Here is an 8,537-nt window from a genome sequence, read left to right as displayed (position 1 = left end):
TTTTAGCAGATAAAGTCTCAATTTTTCTTTCTCTAACTGAAAGCTATAGTTTCCACTAAAACACACTTCTTTTTGTTAATCTTATTTTTTTTCTATAATCTATCATCAACAATGAAAAATAAAAAAAAATGGAACTTATTGTACATTTGAATTACCTTTTTTACTAAGGGTCAAAGAATAAGTATATTTAATTTTTCCCTTCTGCTGTTTAAATTGTGTTGTGTAAATCTTAGATACTGTTTGAAATTTAATCTCCCTAGTTAGTGTAAGCAATTCGATGGTAGCTTCTTATCTCTCCATCTCTGAATTTCCAGTCCCCAAATGCTTAAGCAGTGTGCAATAAATATGTTGAAAGAATAAATAAATGCATGAATCTAGAGCTAACATCATTTGAAATCAACACTTTCTAAGACATCTCCGTACTGTGATTCAAAAACAAAACAATACCAAAACAACAACAACAGTAAGAACAGTAACAGCAACAACACTGGCCTGCATTAGTTTACTGAAAGATTGTTGATTAAATCTCTGTAGGGGAATTTATAGCTGGACCTACTATCATAGCTAAAGAGAATTGAATCTCATAGATATTTAGCTATATTTTAACGGTATATAGGAGGAGATGAGGATCCAAAATGCACTCGTAGGGACAATAGCAACTTTATCATTAAGTTCCCTTTATTAAATTTTAAAATTAAATTTTATTGTGGTAATTATGACCAACCATCTGGGTTTTATCTGAGTAACTCAAAGACCATAAGGGCTCTGTTGCATCCACAGTAATCTTTATTTCTGGAGGGAAAAAAAAGCCTTTTATAAAATATGGGAAGAGATTGTAAACACTATCTAATGAGCAACTGGATCCCAGAATAGTCTTATAAAAATAGAGTGAAAAAACAGAGGCCGTGAAAACACCAACACTGATTTCAGGTCAGTCACAACAGATACGCAGATGAACCTGGGGCATTGCGTTGCACCAGAAATGAAGAAATATTAACAATTACTCAAGGGTATATCAAAAGGATTCAGGAATCAAGTGGAAGAGGCTCCCACTGGCCAAAGATGAAATAGTTTGAGTATTCTTAGGAATAAGTGAAGTGCACTGAAACACTTATGTGTTTAGAATCCATAATTTATCACATATGTGCACACACACATGTCTGTCATTGCCTTCACGGTTCACCTTTAGAGGATGTTGAGAAAAACATCTCAGTCATTTTAAAACCAGTAATAAAGGTTTATTTTTGTTTATTATTGTTGTTGTTGTTTGTTTATTATTTTTATTATTATTATTATAATCTTTGTTGATTAACAAAGATTTGTCCTGCCTTTCCTCCATGAACTGTACCTCAAGTAATCCCATAGTGGATATTGGAAGTTTCTCAATACATAACCATCCCAGCCAATATATGAAGAAGAAATGATCGAATACGACTATCATTTTGCCATTCTTTGCGAACTATAACTCTAAGAAATAATTACCAAATGCGGTTAACACCACAAATACTGAGATAATCAGACAGGCATGTCTGCTGGTGGAAAGACACAGCACCACCTAGGAAGTTGTCTTGCCAAAAAATTAATTCTGAATCTGACCAAGACATTAGATGGCCCACCTGCCTACATGAAATATTGGAGACAACGGAATACGTTAAGTGGCATTCTGAAGATTCAGAAGACACCACCCAGGCAATGATACACTCTAAAACAGGGCTTCTCAAAATGTGGTCTCCAAAGTGAAAGGCTTGGGAATTGTTACCAGTCCATAGTGAGATAAGGATCTTGTGTCAGATTGTAAATCAATTATATAACTAGGCACACTCTTCAGTTCGGCTGAAGGAAGCTGTGTGTCATTATCATTCTGAGTCAACACCCTTATCTCCCACAGGCCAGCACTAGTGCCAAAATGACCTGGTCTCTTAAAATTTATTAAAACAGAGGAAATAAAACTCACAGATTAAAAAAGATGTAATCATGGTATCAACTAATTGCAATAGGTTAAGTGTATTTTTAGGCTGACTTAAATAAACTATGATGAACATGTATAAGGAAATGAAGAAAACGTGAACACTGACCAATAATATTAATGAATATGGGCATTGTGGCTATAGCTAATACTTGGAGACATAATTTGGAATTATTATGAATGAAATGAAATGATGTCTAGAACTTACTTCACAATAATATGGAAGGATGTGCAAAGTGATTTTATGTAAAAAGTGTAACAGTAGCAGGATCAGACATTTGTTGAAGTTAAGCTGGAGGGTAGATACATGTCCTTTCTTTACATTATTTTCTCTACTTTTGTATATGTTAAAATTTTCCAAAATAAAAGGTTAAGAACATAGTTATAATTTTCTTTGCCAAAAAACGTGTTTTTCTAACATTGAAATTTAGCTGTTGTATAAGGACATATATGGAATGTTCCTATAACCCACTATCATGGGTTGAATTACGTTCCTCAAAAACATATGTAAAAGCCCTACCCTGGTACTTGTGACGATGACCTTATTTGGAAAGAGTGGGCCCTCATCCAATATGGCCAGAGTCCTTACAAGCAGAGAGAAATTTGGATACAGAGAATAAGAGGTAGAACACCACATGAAGATGAAGGCAGAGATTGGAATGATGCATCCATAAGCCAAGAACACCAAGAAGAGACACGGGAAGAGAGATGTGCAACAGATTCTCCCACAGAGTGCTCAGAAGAAACCAATCCTTTGACACCTTGCTTTCAGACCTCTGTCCTCCAGAATGGTGAGACAATAATCTTTGATAGTATGAAGACAACCAGGTTACAGCACTTTGTTACAGCATCCCTAAGAAACTAATAACAGCTTCTGAGCTCGTGAAGACTGGCGCCTATGTGTCTGTATGTTGGGGGAAATGAGGCAGGGAGAGGGTGGTTCACTGTGTTTTTACAAAAGCCTTTTTATCAAAAATAATGTCATCTTTTACAGTTGACTGGTTGTTGACTTTTTTATTTTCAGATTTCAACCCTGCGTTCTCTTTTTTAAAAGTCCCAAAGCCTAAGAAGAGACAGCTACAGCACTTACTCGTGAAGCAGGAGAAGAAAAAAAAAAATCCCAAACTTTTACAAAGGAAATGGGCATTTTTCCTGTGAAATAAACATAACTATTCAAAGCACACCAAAACAACTGGACATTATAAATGAAAGTCTGATTTCTTGGTGAACTTTTAAAAATGTGGTCAGCTAATTATATGGGCATCCTCTGGGCCAATGTTTGCTAGTCCTGTGTTCTACCAGGCACTTGTCGATGGCCAGCTTTTGAAAAACATCGCAATGAAATCCGATCTATCTGTGCTTACAGATCCATGTTTGTGCGCACAGATTTGTGGCACAGGAGGCTTTTTAAAAACTGCATTCCTTACTACAATTGGGAGGATAAAAGAAGAAAAGGAAGCCGAAGTGGGACAGGGGTCCAGAAAAGAAAAAAAAAAAGATAAATTAAAAGAGAAAAGCTCCTAATGGGCTGCAAACCCGTGGCCCCTTTTCTCTGCTTGGGCTCCTGCACGGTTAATACCGGTTTGCTTTGGGGCGAATAGATTTGATGTCATGTCTGCAGTGGATCCTCTGGAGTGACTAGAGAGTTCCTTCTGTGACCCGGCAAAGACCTAAGTGAAACAGATCTTGTTCCTTTACAGAATGATAGTATGAGAAACAGAAAATCAGTCCTGAGGAAAGGAGGACTCAAAGTTTCCTAGAAGAGGATCCCAGGGAATTAAACCCAACCCCAAATAAGTTTATCTCGCTGTTCACAGCCCTAAGTTTTGCTGGCAGTTCTTAACTCCTGGCACCACTCAAAGTTTCGTCAGTGGTGAGACAACTCATTGTTTTCCTTTCAACGCCTTCTCAGAGTGCAATGTATGGTACTTTCTGCTGCTTCCAGCAGCTGCTGTCATGCTCCACAGGAACTTTTCCAAGTTCTTCAGAGCTGCACCAGGGAAATAAACCGAGGAATGGAAACACATTGTCACCCTGTCCCCCCACCCCGGCCACCTAGGTGCCCCTTAAGCACTTTAATATCAGAGGCCTAATGTTCAATCCGACTGTATTCTGAGGTATCCTGAGGCTACGGAGTGTCCACCATCACTCTTTCAAGGGAAGGCCAGGAGTGAGAGGCGAATATATTTAACAAAACAGGGGAACCAGCATTTTGATTTAGATGATGTTGTTTTGTAAAGAACGATAAAATATTTTAGCTCGGACAATTTCCAAAATTTCAAGCTGAGGGATAAAATTTGACTCAACAATATGATACATGTTTATGACTCCAGTTTCATGTTTTCTCAAGTCAACATTAGAGAAGAGATGACATATCATGATAGAGAAGGGAATTGAGTGACCAGAAAGATAAAGTAGAATGGCAAGAAAGAAACCAAGGGAGGATACAGAAAGAGAAGAGGAGAGCAAAGGAGAAACGTATCCGTTCAGTACGTTTTGAGGTTGTTAGTTGATTTACTTGGGTCACCTAGAGTGACCTGATCGTCGGCAATGTTAATTAGCTTATTAGTCATTGCTCACAACTTTTACTTCTTAAACTTAAACCTAAGGTTCTCAGTTCTGGGTACACATTGTAACCATATGGAGGCTTAACAAAAATATACAATGTCTAGATACTTTTGTTTAATATGGGTACGGACTGGGAATGTGCTTTTTAAAAGTTCCTCAGATAAATGTAACGTACAGCCAAGGTTGAAGAAGCTGCCATGATGCTTCCGTGACTGACAAAGCCATAGCACCCTCCTCCAAAATAAGGAATGAACAGGACTCTCAGAACTGTGGGAACTACCCATATTTTAGACCAGTGGCTCTCAAAACAAGGCGTGCATCAATAGCCCTATGGAACATTTTATGAGTACCGAATTTTTTTTAAAAAAATTTAAGCTTATTTACTTTGAGAGAGAGAGAGCACAAGTGGGGTAGGGGCAGAGAGAGAAGGGAGAGAGAGAACCCCAAGCAGGCTCTGCACTGTTAGCACAGAGCCTGAGGTAGGGCTCGAACTCATGAACTGTGAGATCTTGACCTGAGCCGAAACCAAGCGTCAGATGCTTAAATGAGCAAGCCACCCAGGAGCCCCAAGGACCGATTTTTGATCCCCGTGTTAGTGATTCTGATTCAGTACGTTTTGAGGGTTTGCCTGATCGTTCGTGTTTTGAAAAGCCTTCATGGATGGTTCTGAAGTAAAACAAGCACATAAAGCCACTAACTTCGACATTCATTCAGACACTGAGAGTCAGGAAAGTATCAGAAAAAGAGAGGGTCTTTACCAGACCTAGAAATTGCCAGTGCTGCCATAACAGAGTAACACAACTGCAACAACAGAGTTGTGTTGTTTCACAGTTCCGGCAGCTAGAAGTCCGAGATCAAGATGTCAGCCTGACTGGCTCCTTTTGAGGGTGATGAGCAACAGTCCGTTCCGTACTCCTCCCCGAGCTTCTGGAGGTTTGCTGCCAATCTCTGGCGTTCCTTGGCTTGTAGATCTCTGCTTTCAGGTTCTCGTGGCGTTCTCCCTGTGTACTTGTCTGTGCCCAAATTTCCTATTTTTTTAAGGACACCAATTATATTGGATTAGGGCCCATTTCAGTGATCTCATTTTAATTAATTACCTCCATAGAGATCCTCGTTCCAAATAAGGTCACATTCTGAGGTCCTACTGGTGGTTCGGACCTCCACGTGAATTTTAGGAAGACACAATTCAACTGGGAACATCAGATGTCTCCTCTTCTTTCTCCAAAAATACTTTGGCATGGGTAATATCTGCACTGTCAGTTCTCCAGGAATTAGATTTCAATAAAATGCAAGTGGTGTGAATTGTCCAGAACCCAACCTGAATCTTATTTGTAACGTGAAAGGCTTTAGAAATCGGATTTTCTAGTTTATCTATCGACCATTCTAATCAGATAAAACTGTAGTTAGCACATTTTACAATTGCCTCTCCGTTTGCAAACATCAGCGGGGACTTTATAACACGCTAAGTTTTAAGAATGCTCTGCCTTGGAGACATTTTTTAATTTTTTTTTTCAACGTTTATTTATTTTTGGGACAGAGAGAGACAGAGCATGAACGGGGGAGGGGCAGAGAGAGAGGGAGACACAGAATCGGAAGCAGGCTCCAGGCTCTGAGCCATCAGCCCAGAGCCTGACGCGGGGCTCGAGCTCGCGGACCGCAAGATCGTGACCTGGCTGAAGTCGGAGGCTTAACCCACTGCGCCACCCAGGCACCCCTTGGAGACATTTTTAAAGTAAAATGGTAGTGATAAAACAGTGGCATCTTACATGAAAAATCTCTAGTTTTTCCCTCATAAAAAGGTTGCTACTGCCCATAAGTTACTTTCCAGGTTTGAGATCAATTTTGTAAGGCAGTCCACAATCCTGAGGATAACAAATATTCTTTGCGATTCGTCAGTTATCATGCTCATTTGACTCATACTCTTTCCCCCCCTCGCCCCTTTCTTTCTGACAGCTGAGTGTCTTTGGACATATGTGGCTATCTGAGATAGTGAGATCTGACCCAGAGTCAGCAAACCACCTACCTAATTAAACTGATCCTTGAAAATAAAATATAGAACATTCTCTTTCTCACCCCACAGTTTCTAATTAGAATGTTTATTTTTTGTAAAAACAACAAACAAACAAAAAAACCCTGAGAACGTTTCAACTGGTCTAACTGGCATAAAGTCTGAATAAAGTTTCTTCGAAACTGTTTCAACATACTAATGTTTCCTGATTTTTGAAGGGAAAATTGGAAAAGAACATCACCTCGACACAGAGGAGAGTCTAGTGCTAGCAAGTTCGAATGCAAACAAATCAGTTAAATTTCAGAATTCAACAAATGAAGAAACACTAAAAGCATACCTATTTTATTTTGGATCTGGAAGAGGAGAGCTAAGGGAAAAATAATGGAGGAGATTAAGATAAGAACTGGTTTCATGGCAGTTTCACCAACTGTCATCATCTGCTCATGGGAAAAAGGATGTGAGAGCAAGAGACCTTAAAAAAGAAGAAATAAACAGACTTGAGCCCAAACACTAAGCTGTGGGATTTGGGTTTGTTCTGGGTTTTCACGATTTCTCTTTGGGGACTTCGCTTGAAGATGGAGTTTTCTATTAAACCTTCTGCCTCCCTGAAGTGATTCCATGTTTTATAAGAGAGGGAGCAAGGAGTGTGTGTGCATGCATGTGTGTGCACGTGTGTGTGCGTGTGTGTGTGTGTGTGTGTGTGATTTTTGGATTGTGTGAATGTTGCCTTTTCTCTGATATACAAAAGCAGCATAGTTTATATGCACATACTTTCTACCTAGAGAGAAATGAACCCAGAATTGAGGGGACGTTTTGGCTGAGAGCCTCAGTTGGGATGTGGAAAGCAAACAGAATAAGGTTAGTTGAAGGTTAAGCTGCGTTGTATTGATGTAGTAATGTTGTCTTTAGAACAAATTAGCTCACTGGGACTTGGTGACACAGTGGAGTATTAAACCCTTCTTTACGAAAAGAACATGTGCAGGTTGTTTCTAGCTTGAAAAATGCCAGTGAAAAATTACACAAAGATCAAGCTTGAAAAATGTTTACTTTGCAGAATATCATTTAAAAATGGAATCTCAATTTTGTTGGCAGCTCAGTTTTTTAAAAGGGCTATTTATTCTAGACTCCTGCAGCATATGGTTTATTGCAGTTTATATGGTGTATTGGAACTCACGAGCTTGAGCACCTTAGGGAATGTTTGTTTTTATTTTTTTTTAAAGGTGGTTGGGCTGAAATTCAGTATGAATCATATAAGAGAGATTTAGAAGTACGTGAAGATAAATGTTTCCCATGTGACACCACACAGCACATCTGGAAGGGGATCCTATATAAATAAATACTTGAAAAGGCCATAGTTTTAACAGATATCAATAAGGAATAGAATTGTGTTTTTCCTTAATTTGAGAAGGAAATATAGTTTTTTAAATATATATACTAAAAAGAATACTATCTTCCCATGCAAATTTCTGGAAGCTCCATTAGTGTGGAAATAGTCCTATTATTAATAATTCTTTCACATTGATTCACTGTTTCATTTGCTCGTTACTGAGTATCGGCCTATTACAGCTGCTTTCTGCTGGGCTCAACGGATATAAAACAGTAAAACACCTTTCTTGCTCTAAGATGTTTCTCAGGTTAGTCATCAATATATTTTTTTAAAAATGTGACTTCCATGCATGTCAACTGATGCCCCCCCCAACAAAATTATGTGTATTAAGACTCTATCTAGTCTTGTGAAGAATTTCTCTTTTCTCTTTCACATTATTTTAAAATTTTTAAATTTACTCCCCACACCCCTCCGTCTGTTGCCAGGAATATATCTGTATGACTTGGTAATCCCTAAAATGTGCCTCTTACTTTGTTACAAATAGAAAATATTCATTGAATAAAATACGTTTCATTTCTGGTTTGAATCAAAGAATCTTCCAGTTTTATTCCTTCTTAATCTTTTTTTCCCTTTCTTTTCTTTTTTTTTTTCTTTTCAAGATTACTTTT

This window comes from Herpailurus yagouaroundi, unplaced genomic scaffold (genome assembly GCF_014898765.1).
Source record: "Herpailurus yagouaroundi ecotype Mexico unplaced genomic scaffold, PumYag 165, whole genome shotgun sequence".
Lineage (NCBI taxonomy): Eukaryota > Metazoa > Chordata > Mammalia > Carnivora > Felidae > Herpailurus > Herpailurus yagouaroundi.
Note: the sequence above shows the minus strand (reverse complement) of the source record.